Source organism: Corvus cornix, chromosome 2, assembly GCF_000738735.6.
Source record: "Corvus cornix cornix isolate S_Up_H32 chromosome 2, ASM73873v5, whole genome shotgun sequence".
Classification (NCBI taxonomy): Eukaryota; Metazoa; Chordata; class Aves; order Passeriformes; family Corvidae; genus Corvus; species Corvus cornix.
Genome location: NC_046333.1, coordinates 3,913,629 through 3,924,932, shown reverse-complemented (window position 1 = coordinate 3,924,932; position 11,304 = coordinate 3,913,629).

Here is an 11,304-nt window from a genome sequence, read left to right as displayed (position 1 = left end):
GCTTGTTTGGCTCAAACCACTGGGCACGATGGCAGATGTTTGGGTTCGAGGGGAGGTGTAATGAAAGAAGATCACACTGAGAACATGGCCTGCGTGTCTCTTCTCTGCCTGGACCAGATGTGCACCATGTGGCCCAACACAACAGTTGTCAGGCATTGAAATTGAGAATATGAAAATATTCCTCAGAAAAGAAGTGCATCAAGCTACCGGAGGTGGCTCACCAAAAATCTCTTATTCTCAGCAAAAAAAGAGGTTTCCCATGGTCCAGTAACTGTTTTGATAACCCTTTCACTGGTGTAGCAGAATACTAATAAATAGGTAGCAAAAGAAATATTTTTTTACAGGCTTAACTACAGCAAGGCAAGCATTTTCTTCATCTTCATTTTTCTCCCTTTTTTTTTGGGCTTTCCTGCGTTGGGCAGGGCAGGCTGGAGAGCTGGACTGAGCGCTTACATTAAAGAACAAGTGGAGATTTTGCATTTGTATACTTAATTCCTGGTTGGGGTGTACTGGGCAGTGAGAGAAGGAACTGGGTGGAGGGAAGGAATTAAATTAATAGGTGTTATGTACCCAGCTTGAGTGGAAACAGGTAACAAGAAACCTCTCCAGAAACTGGAGCCATGTTAATGCACAAGCAGAAGCTGGGGTTTAGGGTTTTCTTATGCAAATCTATTTGCTTTTCTCAGTTTCAGCCACTGAGAGAGCTTCCTCTGTAGAGGATGCAATCATGGAAACATAGAATGGTTTGGGAGAGACCTTAAAGACCACCCAGTTTCAACCCCCCTGCCATGGGCAGGGATACCTTCCACTCTCCCAGGTTGCTCCAACCTGGCCTTGGACACTTCCAGGGATGGAGCAGCCACAGCTTCTCTTGGCAACCTGTGCCAGGGCCTCACTGCTCTTTTAGCAAAGAATTTCTTCTTAATATCTAATCTAAACCTGCCTTCCTCCATCTTTAGGTTATTCCCCTTTGTTCAAAATCCCTCTCCAGCTCTCTTGTAGACCCTTTAGGCACTGCAAGGGGCTCTAAGTTCTCCCAGGAGCCTTCTCTTCTCCAGGCTGAACACCCCCAGCTCTCTCAGCCTGTCTAGGATAGAATTCATCACCTTTTAAGGCCCGTGCACGTGTCTCTTTTCCCCATTCTGTGGCTGGAGAGCTGAGGCAGGGCAGGTTCAGCCCGAGGTCCTGCAGACAGCCCACGGTGAAGGAGATGGACACTCAGAAGTTGGTGCTGCCACTGCTGCCCCATCCTCCCTCCTTCCCTGCCTGACCCTGCGGCAGTACATGGCAGGGACTCGCTGTCCCTGGGGTGAGATGCTGTGGATCATCTCCTGATTGGAGACTGAACCAAACATTTCAAAGGACTATTCTTCTATTTAAAAGCATATCTTCTTTGGCTCCCTTATGGAAAGCATAAAAAGCTTTTCAAAATAGCCAGCATGATTATTCATGACTACTCATTTGCAGCAGTGCCTGTTTTCCATGGCAGCACCGATGAGCTCACCTGAATAAAGATTTTTGGGGGAGAACGGATGGCTGGAGGTTTTGCACAAGCAAAGGTGGGGGCTGGCACAGTCCCTTTGGGCTGGGCAAAGACCAGAGACCCCATTCCCATCCCCATCCTGGTGCTGGCCCAGCTGCTGTCGTGCCCTCACACGGCTGTGCTGAGCCTGTGGCACTGGGAACTCATCCCTGCTTGCTTTATTTACCAGTATCCAATGGAGGAAGGGCTTCAGGGCACACTGGTTTTTCCAGGGAAGCTCTTGATGGATGGGCTGATGGAGGGTGATGATTCTTGCCAGAAGAACCTGCAGTGGTATGCCCAGGGCTGTGCGAGGAGGATGCGGCAGCGCAGGGGAGGGAGCGCAGCTCACCGAGGTCCCAGCCTAGCTCAGGATGATTTCCCAGCAGGCAGAATGTCCCGTCCCCTTCTGCTCACCCCTGGCCTCCATGTACTGTGACCATCAGGCTGCCGGGACTGGAATTTCCTGACTCCTGAGACCTCGGCTGTGCTGCCGCAACACCCACTGGAGTCTCCTTCGCTTCCCCCCGGTTTTGTTTGTCTGTGGTTTTGCACAGGGAAAAAACCGAAGCAAGCGGAGGTTTCCGGGAGCCCTCGCTCCGCGCCGCCCGTCAGAGAGCAGACAGCAACACTGGGCTGCTTTGATCAGTTTATTGTTGCAGCACATTCGGACGGGGAGCTGCTGGTTCCAGCAGCAGCTGCGAGCAATGTGGTGCAGCCCAAAATCCAGGCAGGGTTTGCCGGCGCAGCCCGGCGCGGGTTGGGCTGTCTGCTGCGTGATGTAACCCCTCCTTTAATTTGTTTTCCAGAAAATTCATTTGGAGGAGTGCTCTGCGAGCGGCTTGGCAGCAGCCGGGGGAAAACGGGCCGGGGAGGACGTCAGCTGTCAGCCCTGGCCAGCAGGATGGCGTGGGGGCTTGCAGGGCTGCTTTCCCTGCCCGGGAAAAACCTTTGGGTCGGGTCCACACCGAGTTACTCCCGGTCACCCACTGTGTCAAGCTCCAGCGCAGGGACCAGAGTTATTTGTACGGCCCGGAGTGCCCAGCACAGAGCACTCTGCACCTGTGGATGTGACAGTAAAACCAGGGATAAATAACAGCCCAAGCAGGAACCAGTGCAATTCAATCTGGATTAAGTGAATGCAGTTAACTGGGGAAGGATTCTCAGGCTGGCTGAGAACAGCTTTCCTTTCCTCTGTGGGTCTAAGGATGCACGTCCGGGCTAAAAGCATTCGGAGGATACAGCACAGAGAGCTTTGCCTGCTCTGTTCTGCACCACTTGACTCTTTATCTGTAGGATATGGAGGGAGCATGGCTGAGAGAGGGAAGTACAAAGTGTGCCAGCTGCAGTGGGAAAGGCACAAACTGGCAAGTGATCTGCTTGTCTTTGTCCGTCCTTCCTTCCTTCCTTCCTTCCTTCCTTCCTTCCTTCCTTCCTTCCTTCCTTCCTTCCGAATTCCTTCCGAATTCCTTCCTTCCTTCCTCTCTCTGCTTCTGTTTATTAAGAAGATCCCACTGACTTGTGGTGAGGTTCAAAGCCCTGTTACATCTTCTCCTCCTTCTCTTAGAAGTCAAGGAAAGTTGGGTTGTTCTTTCAGAGCTGCAGGGGACCCCCAAGGCCACCATGCCCACCTGTGCCTTCAAGCAGAACCTCAGCAGGTCCGGCCCTGACAGATGTTTCTGTAAAAGAAGCAACAACTGGTGCTTGCTCTAGGAGACCTCCCCAACCTCCTGGCAGGGTGTCCCAGTCCCTGCTCACCCCTGTCCAGCAGAAAGCTTTGCTTTATCCCAGATTTCCCTTGCTCGTAGCATGTCCCTTACTTGTCTTGCCCTTGAGGGACATGGAGAACAGACTGTCCCTTGGTGACCTTCCAGGAGCAGACCTTGGCCTGTGTGCCATGTCCCAAACAGGATGGGGAGGTCAGTTCTGCATTTCCTGGCAGTGAATATGTGAAGGAGTGTAATTATTTATGGGAAAGGAGGTTAAGGCATATTTTCCTCCCATGTGCCAGCCTGTAAGTCTCGTTGGGGTCATCAGGGAGAGGGCTACTGGGATAAGGCCACTGGAAATCAGGTCCCTAACTTCTTCCATGACTGCTGACCCTAAGGCTGGAAAAACGGGCACAGGCTCCAATGGGACTAATTTAACATGTGCCTAAATGCTTTGCTGGAGGAGCTCAGAGGCAGCTGCAGGGGGACACTGCAAGGTGGGATGGGAGAGCAGCTGATGACTTTCCTGGTCTCTGGAGCATGGCAATTGCTGGGCATTATGGCTGAGCACTGCGGGTGAGCAGGACGGAACAAACTCCTCCTCGCTACCTTGCTGCAGGTCACCTCTGCCATAACTCACTGAGTCATTTCCCCCTGCAGAGAAGGACAAGCTGAAGAATTTGGTTGGCCAGATTGTATTTTTTTTTTTTTCCCTTTTGGAAAAATAATAGCATAGCATTTCCTCTGCCTTGTCCTCTCCCGTGCTGTACTGGTAGCTGCACTGAAGCTGATTGATTAGTTTAATAACAGTCAGTTGATAAGCAGCCATAAAATTATGCACTTTTACTCATCAGGCTGATTGAACTCCTCTGCTGACTGTACAGGAGCAGAATGGCAGAGTTAAAATAATGAGAGAAGCAGCCAAGGGAAAAGCAAGCATGGTGGTGTTATTGTTTTAAAGCTGAGGAAGAAAATGAGTCCAGGGAGGAGCTTTTCCAAAATAAACACCAAAATACAGAGGGAAAATGTTAAGATGTAATTAGCAATGGTACAAGTGCCATTAAATGTCTGCTGGGGTTGGAGAGCTTCTTTTACACCCACCTGGTCTATTCTGGGGTTTCAGGAGATTGGGTCTGACCCTGTTGAACATCCCCAGTCCCCTTGTCCTCAGAAAAGGTGAGAGGGGCTGAGCCCTTTGCAGGGTGAATAAATTCAGTGGGAAAAAGATGGGAATTCAGTTTGTTGTTTTGCTTGGGGCTGGTCTTGGTTATTTTTTTTTCTAATTCTGGCCAAGGAGGGAAGGATATGAGGATGAAGCTGGGAAAAAACACGACTGGCAAGGGATTGTCCACTCTGCCCCCATGCTAATGGCATCAGTGGAGAGGAGAGGGTGTGATGGGGAGTACCAGGGCTCTTGCAGCCTGGCCTGGCGAGGACAGAACTTCTCTCAGCGATGTCCCTACAGCCCTGAGCTCTGCTCTTTGTGTTCCTGGGCACCAGGGAGCCGCAGTCAGCCTCTGTCCTGCAGGGTGTCAGTCATGCTCTCTGGAGCTACCAAAGGAATTGAAGGTTCCCACTCAGCTGTGAATCAATATTCAGGAGCAGGCAGCGGGGCTGCCTGATGAAAAGCCACACAGCCCCCATCCATGCATGGAGAATGGCATTTAAGGCTTTATATCCCAATAAAATACTTCCCAGCGTCCCAGCATGGCTTGCTCGGGTGACAGGCTCCCTGTTTGTCCCGCACACATCCATTTTATTTATAAGACCAATTTGTCTGCAATAGGTCAGCCGGCTCCTCGTGCCCGTGATCCCCATCACTCCCACTGCTGTGAAACGTTTTAATTGAACCTGCTCACGTGCTGTGTCCCCAGCACAGAGCTGGCAGCCTTGACCCTGGGCCCCATCTCCATCCTGAATGCAAAACTAGTCAGATTTTCGCTTTGGGGCTCATCTCCCTGAAGGAGGGGATGGGAAGAGGAGAGGGAATAAGCAGCACTTGGCGTTTATTTTCTCCAGAGAAATGTGTGGCAGATGGTTGCACAACTCTTCTTGCCCTTTCTCCCTGCTTGCACCCTGTCCAGGTTGTTCCTGGAAGCAAGGCTCTCTTCCTTATTTGCTCCAAAGGGCTTTGGGTCAGGCCATATGTGGCTGTTGCAGACAACACAGTGAAATATCCAAGGGTGCTGCTTCTCCAGCTGTTTATCATGGGTGCCCAAAACCAGGAACAGGGTTCTGGGTGGACAAGTTTGGGGCTGGAAGCCCTGAACTCTGCTTTGTCTCCTTACTGTTTTGGGTCTGCTTCCTTCCTGGCAGCCTGTGCTCTTCCTTGGGCTCAGCAAAATGGAGGCTGCACCCAAATCCAGAGCACTTCACTGCTAGGAGCAGCTCTGACTGTGGCTCCTTGTCCTCAGACCCCGAATGGAAAAGATAAACACAAACTGAGTTGTAGCAAAGACTTTGCTTTTATTCGTCTTCGTCTGAAGTAAAAACAGACCCTGCAAATCACTAACAAAATGTCTTTCTGCAAGTGCAAATCTTGGTAAAAGCTGTCAGGGTTTCTTTATGCAATGGAGTTGGAAAGCTAAATTTAACTGCTCCTTCAGGCTTCCCTCCCCTTTCTTTTGTTTTCTGGTAAAAGCCCCATTACCAGGATGGAAAGCTTCAGTGTTGAAATTTTCCATTAATGTTTTAAAAAAACAACCACCAACAACCTTTCCAAAAAAAACCAATAGTAAAACCTGCCAAGGCTTCTTTTTCCCCCTCTCCTTATGCTGAGCAGGTGCAAAGAAGAACCCTTTCCAAAGTAAAGAATGGCACAGGAAGAAAGCGTAAGAGGAGGCAAAGGAAGGTGACATGTGGACAGGGACTGCAATAACAAACAATATTCTGACTCAGGGGATGCTGCAAACACATTGTGTACACTCAAAAATACTTTTTAACCATTTTTAAACCAGTTCTTGCCAACTGAGAAGGGAAGCCTAATAACGAGTGCCCGGTTATTCCTGATTCCTGCTCTTGGCAGATTATTTGGCTTGGTGACCTCCTGAGGTCCTTTCCAATCTCATTTATCCTCTGATCCTATGAGCACAAGTCATTGAGCTCACCAGGGTCCTTGCACAGATTGCATTAAGGATGGTGAAGGCAATGTGGCAAGTGAAGAAGAGTTCAGTCCATGCTGAACATCTTCCTTCAGACCTGCACATCACAGAACCAGCTGGGTTGGAGAAGACCTTTAAGACCACCAAGTCCAACCCTTAACCCAGCACTGCCAAGGCCACCACTAAACCCTGTCCCCAAGTGTCACATCTACATGTCTTTTAAACCCTCCAGGGATGGTGACTCCACCCCTTCCTTGAGCAGCCTGGTCCAGGGCTTGGCACAAATTGAGGCCATTTCCTCTGTTCCTGTCATTTGTAACTTGGGGGAAGAGCCTGACCCCCACCTGGCTGCCCCCTCCTGTCAGGGAGTTGTGGTGAGTGAGAAGGTCCCCCCGAGTCTCCTTTTCTCCTGGCTGAGTCCCCCCACCTCCCCCAGCTGCTCCTCATCAGATTTGTGCTCCAGAGCCTTGCAGTCTATTCTCTGGTCATGCTGCAGCACAGTTCATGTATAACCCCAAGGATCCTACAGCAGGACCCCCTACAGAATTAGGTTTTTACAGACTTTTCCAGAAGAATCTGGCTTTATTTTGGAGATAAAGGGAAAAGGGGAAGGGGAAGGGGAAGGGGAAGGGGAAGGGGAAGGGGAAGGGGAAGGGGAAGGGGAAGGGGAAGGGGAAGGGGAAGGGGAAGGGGAAGGGGAAGGGGAAGGGGAAGGGAAGGGAAGGGGAAGGGAAGAGGAAAGGGAAGGGGAAGGGGAAGGGGAAGGGAAGGGAAAGGGAAAGGGAAGGAAAGGAAAGGAAAGGAAAGGAAAGGAAAGGAAAGGAAAGGAAAAAGGAAAGGAAAGGAAAGGAAAGGAAAGGAAAGGAAAGGAAAGGAAAGGAAAGGAAAGGAAAGGAAAGGAAAGGAAAGGAAAAGGAAAGGAAAGGAAAGGAAAGGAAAGGAAAGGAAAGGAAAGGAAAGGAAAGGAAAGGAAAGGAAAGGAAAGGAAAGGAAAGGAAAGGAAAAAGGAAAGAAAAGAAAAGGAAAGAAAAGAAAAGAAAAGAAAAGAAAAGAAAAGAAAAGAAAAGAAAAGAAAAGAAAAGAAAAGAAAAGAAAAGAAAAGAAAAGAGAAAAGAAAAGAGAAAAGAAAAGAAAAGAAAAGAAAAGAAAAGAAGAGAAGAGAAAAGAAAAGAGAGAAAAGAGAAAAAGAAAAAAGATTTGCCAGTGATTTAAAAAATGATTTATAGAAAGTAGAAGGAATGAGGTGGGAGGCAAAATGCAGGTCTTCAATGCCCCGCTTGTGCCCTCCCCTCTGCGGGGCAGCTCCGGGGCTGCTTTTGTTTTCTTCCTCTGAGTGACCTCCCGGTCACTGCAAATGTCACCGTGGCCCGAGGAACCGCGGCTCCCCGCAGCAGCCCCTTCCGGAGGGGAACACTCGGTCACCGGACGAGAAACTTGGCTGCAAAGCCCAGAGAGAGCAAAGCGGTGTCAGAAACAGCCGAGCCTGGGAACGGGGGGAGAAGGGGCGCGCTCAGTGATCGTCGTTCATCAGCAGACCCAGCACCAATTCTCCAGGGACTTCAAAAACATCCTCAACAGGCTGCAATGCCCCTGTCAAATGCCACCTTTGGAAACAGTTTCTTGGTGTTGCTTCACATCCGGACTTTGGCCCCGATGTTCTATCAGTCTGGAGCTGCACAAGCAGCACGGGGTCTTTCCAGGTGGCACGGCTTTATTCTGGGGTTGACATTTAGCTACAGCTGAGATGGGCACGTTAGAGCCATGATAAGGCAAATATTTGCTCAGCATGGAGACCTGCTGATAGGTAAAAATTGCCTGGCATTGCCTCCAGCGTGTCTCACAGGGCATTGAGTGGGGATGCCACTCAATTACTGGGGCTGGAGCCAGGAAAATCCCAACCTCTGGAGGTTCACAGGCTATTAAAGGTACCAGTTACTCCTCTGGGAGCCCATCTTCTGGCTCACAGCCCCATTTGCCACGTGAGCAGCACTGATTTCAAAGTATCAGGCTCTGCATTCATCTACTTAAACCTGCTGAAATCCTGGTGGAGCAGCTGATGGGGACCAGGAACATCTTGTCCCAATTTCCAGCAGGAATCCCAAATGGACCAGATGAGTTACAGTGCCCTGAAGGTGCCTCTTTCCCCCCATGGCCTGCTGGCTGCACACAAGGTGTGGTGTGAGGGATAGAGCCTGCTGGTCTGTAAGTGTGCCCTAATCATTTGTCAGCATCGATGTTACCAAAGCTGCCTCCTCTGTTATACAAATTCCCTTGGACCTGCTTTCCAGCTCTCTGCTGCGATCACATTTTTCTCCCAGAGGTCAGCCAGCCCTGTATCCTGTATCCTCTCCCCTCGGAAGCAATCCTCAGCTGTAATGAAGTCCACTCCCAATTTTAGCTTTTGTTTGTTAGCCCTCTCCCCATTATAAATATTTATTATCACGTTTATTATCACATTATTTTGGTGACTCACTGTCCTCAACTTCCCAGCATTGTTTCTGACGGGAACATCTCAGTACCTGTTTCATTAACACCCTGCAAGGAATAAACTTTGCCTCTGTCTCGTATTGACTCAGCCCTGCACCTCCACAACAAAACCCTTCTGCCCCTCCTTCGGGGTGAGTTCATGGCCTGCTCTTTGTCCACTGTGATCACTTCATCCTTTTGCACCGTCACTGCTCTCCCCATGACCAGATGGGGCTATCCTTTCTTTGAATGTCACTGGCCAGCAAACACTGGTCCCAGGGCAACCATCAATTTTCCCTCCAGCGCTGAATTAATCCACAGCCACCATCCTGAGGTCCCCAGCTGAGTGATTGCATTCTTGATGCATGGTGGTGCCTGTTCAGCAATGGCCAGCTGGGTTTTCAGAAACACTAATGCCATCTTTCTACTGCAGCACAGGTTTCTCAGGCTGAAATCTCTGATAACCAAAGTCTTATTTTCATTTCTGCAAATTAACATTGAGAGCTCTTCTCCACTTTGTCTCAAAGGCTCATCACAGATCCCTGCCACTGCCCACTCTCGGGTAATGTTAGCTCAAAGATGCAAAGGCATGGGAGACTCTCAGGCTCCGAGGTATCAATAAATCTTAAAAGAAATGGGGATTTTTATATTAATAGGTGTCCTCTGCTCCCTTTCCTCCCTTTCATCTTCCTCCACACTGCAGCCCATTACTGCAGCACTCCACTCACCTGAATCCCTCATCTCTAACCCCACACTCCCCACAGCACTCTATAAACTACTGAAAATCTCTGTCTGGCAGAGCTTCGATCTGCTCGTTACACAAAATCCAGTTTTATTCTGCTTTTTGCCTGCTTTAGTCCTGCTTGTTTTGTGATCAGTTCAAGACCTTTTTGCTTGCATTCTCTAATCTCCAGCCAAATAAAAAAATCCAAAACCCGTCCTTCCCAGGAGCTGTCAGCTTACCCTGTTACCTGCCCATCTTTGTCTCCTTCCACAAACCCAAGGTTTTCAGCTGCTTCTTGCAGAGGAGGTTGCTCATGTCATTTTTGTTTTTTGCTTTCTTTCTCACTCTCGCAGAAAAATCTCCCAGCTGCTCCCCCCTCCAAATTATTCCTTTTTCAGACTCAGGGGTTCTCTGCAGTCTGTGCTGACCTGTGTAACTCCATGTGATGCTCCATCTGTTGTTGACTTTTTTGTGTTTACTTACTAAGGGGAAACTGAAAACACAATTTCCAGCTCTGGCCAGTGTTCCTGCCATTCCTCAAAAATAAGATCTGCCGTGGATGGAGCTCTGTTTTTGATCTGCTCAAGCCTGTGGCTCAGCCCCAGGGATGCTGGCTGAGGGAGGACATGTGAAAAGTGTCCTGTGCAGTGCTTCATCTCCTGTGAGACACATAATTCTCTCTGCCTCAGTCTCCATACTGAGATGTCAACAGCTGAACCTCCAGTTCAAGTGTATTTATGCATATTTATCCCTGCATGGCCAGTGAGGTGTATTAAAACCAGTTTATTTCAGAAATAGCATCATTTTTCCTGGCGAGGGAGAGCAGCTTCTCTAATTTTCTGTGCCACTTGTATTTTTGGGCTTAGCGAGGCAAAATGCCAAGGAGCGACAGCCTGTTTACCTAAGAGCAGCTAAAAGAGCTGTGTGGCAATCAAGGTATTGAGTGGGTTGGGCTGAAAATAGATCAGCTGGGGAAGGCTTTGATCAGAAATGTTCACTGGGGGACTGGCTGGCCGTGAGCACCAGTGACAGCCTCCCAGGGAATATATCCCCCTGCACAAGTGCTGAGCAAGGTACACACTCCTCCCCCCATGAACCACATCATGGAATGGGATTCATTATCAGGAATGGGATCTTTTTTTTCTTCCCCCTGGGAAAACGTCTTTTGAAAGGGTGTTTGTGGCCTCACTGGGATATCACTGATATCCCTGATATCCGTCACCTCAGCCTTCCTCAGACAATTATTGTTTAACCCCTTGAAGCTCTCCTCAGCTCCCCCTAAACCAGGCTCCAAACCTTTCCCGAGCTGTTTTGCCTCTTCCTATGAGCAGACATGCCAAGCCCAGCCTACCCATGTGATTACCAAACTATTTGCCTGCAGCTTCACATATCTCACTTTATACAGCTCCTTGTGCCAGCTCTCATCTCTGGGCATGCCTACATAGCAATTTTGGCCCAGGCTCCAGGTCTGGCATGGCTCTTGGCATCCTGACAGGCAGGACAGATTACAGAAGAAAGGCTTTGGGCTTTTTTGGTGGCTCCAGGAAAGCTCCCACCCTGAGATAGGAGAGCATGAACACAGACCAGGCTCTGGCTTTGAAGGTGTGGGGGTTCAACAGGTTCAGTCACAGGCCCTGGGCTCAGCTCCAGAGAGAACAAACAACATCACATCTCTGTAGCACTTTGATCAGGAGTGTTTCCGGTCCTTAATTGCTGTATTTTGCAGCAAACGGGGCACTATGGGCTTCTTTCTTTGCAGTTTTCCAGCTGCAAACATCAGGG